The sequence below is a fragment of the Vicugna pacos genome, chromosome 27 (assembly GCF_048564905.1).
Source record: "Vicugna pacos chromosome 27, VicPac4, whole genome shotgun sequence".
NCBI lineage: Eukaryota > Metazoa > Chordata > Mammalia > Artiodactyla > Camelidae > Vicugna > Vicugna pacos.
Genome location: NC_133013.1, coordinates 9,895,153 through 9,898,466, shown reverse-complemented (window position 1 = coordinate 9,898,466; position 3,314 = coordinate 9,895,153). Strand labels below are relative to the sequence as shown.

Sequence of the window (3,314 nt, the reverse complement as noted above, 5' to 3'; positions counted from 1 at the left end):
ACAATCTGTTGCTTCAGCAAGAATTATTTCTACCGAGGTACACCATGCTTTACAAAAATATTTTTGTTAAAGTGAAAATTCTACAGAAGTAGATTCTTATTTTACCTTTATTTTCTTTTTCTGGAAAGGCATACATTTGGCCACTGATTCTGTGTTCACTTGAACAGGAGTGTGGGATTGACTGATATAAAATGCACAACCTAGAAGTGGAGAGTGAAGTTTTATTCGGCGGACATTTCTGAGGACCTAAGCCCAGGATGATAGCCTCTCAGATCGCTCTGAGGGACTGCTCCAGAGTGGCAAGTAGAAGCCAGGATATATGAGTTTTTGCAACAAAGACCAGGTAAGGCAGAGCATCAAAAGATTACTGTTAATGAAAACCAGACATCTCAAGTTAAGGAATTTAGTGCTTTTTTATGTATGGGAAGATGTAAAAGTCTGGGCTCATTGAAATCATTCCTTTGATGTGCACCTTAGCTATCCAGGGCCAGTATCTTGTTCTTTCCCATCCTGAGTTCCTGCAGGGGGCACCGTTGCGGGTGGCTGCAGGGGCAGGGCTGCCTGCCTGTCTCCATCCTGTGATCCCTCCGCTCAGTGCCAGGGGTGGAGGTAGCGGCTAATGATTTGATGACCACAGCCTCCTTTGTTTACTGATATGGCTTGCAATATTTTTCATTCACAGTGGGAAGAGAGGGTCCCCAAGCACCGGTCCAGCTAGGAGGATCCCCGGGACCTGGACCCTGAATGGCAGGGGGCCACAGGGTTGCTGTGACACTGCTGCCTCAGAAGGTGGCAACGCCTCAACTGAGAACGCAAGTCCTCCCCACGCCCGCCCCACCAGAGGAGATGATCAGCACTGCAAAGTGACTGCAGCAAAATAAAGTAAAATAAAATAAATGCAAAAAGAAAGAATGGGACAAGGAAATACAAGTCGTCTTCCTGGTTAGGTTACTCAAAACAAAATGAGAAAGGATTTTTTTTAGCTATGCTTAAAGCTCCCCAGAATTCCCCAGACCTCAAGGGGAAACTGATGTCCGTGACTCCTCCGCTCAAAGATGCTCCGATGGTCTGACTTTTCCTGGGAGGGGAGGGGGCATCATTACCGCAGCTTCACAAATGGGAACTGGAGCTCCCAATCCTTAACTGGACCAGGTCTTCCAGACCCAAAAGCCTGGCTGCCTAGGAGCCAACCCCCCCCACCCCTGCAGAAACTAAGACTCCAGAAACACCACCAGACTTTTCTACCCCATGCAAAGAACTTTTGAGTAAGAACAGTATCACGTTACATTAAGTGATTTTTTTGTACAAGTTGCAAATAGTAGGCACTTGACCTGAAAGGCTCAGAGGGACTGACAGATTCAAATCACTGCATCATTCAGCTCCTTGGGTTTTGTGTGTTACAGCCACCCGCTAACTGATTCTGTGACCTTCAGCAGGTGACTTAAAACCTCCCTTGCGGAGTTTCTTCATACATAACAAAATTCCTCTTCATCCAGTAATGCAGAAGCCTTGTGACCTAGGCTCTTGGTGTTCCAGGACACTGGTGTTCAACAGTCAGCTGAGAATCCAGCCCAAAGTGCAGGCTCCACCTCCCAGAATTTCTGATTCTGTTAAGTCTAGGCGGGGCCTGGAGACCTGCATTTTTATAACAAGCATCTCTGAAAGCGTGGAGGCAGGTGGTCAGAGAACTTCACATGAAAAAACAGCAGTTTGTGCCTTTTTCTCATCCAACATTCTGTTGATCAAAATACTTTGCAAACTATGGAGAAGAGAAAGTAACAGAAGGGGTAAAAACAAATCAACAGTGTCTGCCTAACTTGTCCCTCTCATAGAGAAGGTGAAGTAAGTACTAAGCATGGCAAACAGTAGGAAATGCATAACTGCTGAATAGATGAATCTTCTTTTAATACTTTTTTTTCATTTCCATATTCCCCTGCTCTAAAACACTAAATTATTTATCATCAGCAAAAGCAAGTTGACGGGCTTTCACACATAATTGCTCTCAAAGAGAATTTTGACTGAACACCAATGACCTAACCCCAAGCTGTCATTTTCCAGCTCGCAGGTGACAAAGGTGCCGGGAAATGTGCATCTAAATCCCCTGCCAGCAGTGAGACCCAGTCTGAAGTTACATGGACTTTGCATCTCATGCAAACTCTCTTCTGTTCTTGTCATTATCCATAACACTGGGGTCGGTCACAGGGAAATGCCACAAAACAGGACTGGAAAGGACAGGAAAGGGAGGGGGTGGGGGTGAGGGTGCTCTGTTCTCCCAGGCCTCCCTGGCTTCTGACTTTTTTGCTAGAACCCTCAGTGGCCATGAGGAAAGGGAGGCGCCCAGCTCTCTTACTGGTCGTACCGCAGCGTGGAAATGAAGGAAGACCCACCAAAGGAGAAGAGGCAGCAACTTTTCCGAGCCCGCTGTAGCCAGTCCTCTCCTTTGGGCAGAAGACGGGGGAAGCTTCATCCTGGATAAAGGGAAGGCTTCAGGGATGCCCTGACTGGAGGCCTTGACGGGAAGCTGGAGGCCGCTAACTAGAAGGGGGTGCGCCCTACCTGATTAGTGAGGGGAACGTATCTGCCTTTCTTTCTCCACTTAGTCCTAAATTGGAAGCGATGATACAATTAAGTGAAGCTGCACATCATTAACAAGACCAGGCCATTTGGGGCCAGTCGTCCTGGATGGGGACTGGACATGGCCTCCTGCAAGTCTGGCTGGTAGCAGGCTGGCTTTCTGGGCTGGGTATTATAGACACTGGGTTGGTTTCTGGGCCAGGTTGCTACAGGTGGTGGTCAGAGTTCTATTTTTATATATAGTCTGACCATTGTTCATTCATATTTTCAGTGGCTCAGCTCTACCAAACAATCATAGCTGTAGCAAAGGCCCCTGGACAAAGTCCCAGCAAAAGGATAGCCACCCCTAGACTCTGCTCTGCAAACTACACCTGTCACCCAGGCAGGCACTGAGACATGGGGGACTTCAAAGCTGGGCGAAGCAGGAGTCAGCTCCCCACTGCCTCATGTGGAAGGTGAGGTTCCTGGTCACCAGCTGGAGATGGCCATGCAGGACTGGAACCCTAGCCTCCTGACTCCCAGCCAGTGCTCCCCAGATCACCCGGTGGAGCCTATGATTCTGATGACAGATGTCACTATTTGTTGTGAATACACAGACACGTCCAGAGTTCCAGAACTCCAAGCGAGCCACATTCTGGAGAGCACGTTAGGGAATACTGTGTTACAGATCATCGATCACTGTAAACCCCTCTTCCTTCTCCGGGAAGCTATGGGGCTGAATGAATACATTTCTAAGGAGC

At 48.0% G+C, this 3,314-nt stretch overlaps 1 long non-coding RNA gene across 1 annotated transcript; it reads right to left on the bottom strand.

The window, feature by feature from the left end:
- Positions 1–1,277: 1,277 nt before the first annotated feature.
- Positions 1,278–3,111, bottom strand: LOC140689823 (uncharacterized). The gene is made up of 2 exons (XR_012064947.1): positions 2,388–3,111; positions 1,278–1,759 (listed from the first exon to the last, which is right to left on the bottom strand). It is a non-coding gene; the product is annotated as an uncharacterized lncRNA (long non-coding RNA).
- Positions 3,112–3,314: the final 203 nt, after the last annotated feature.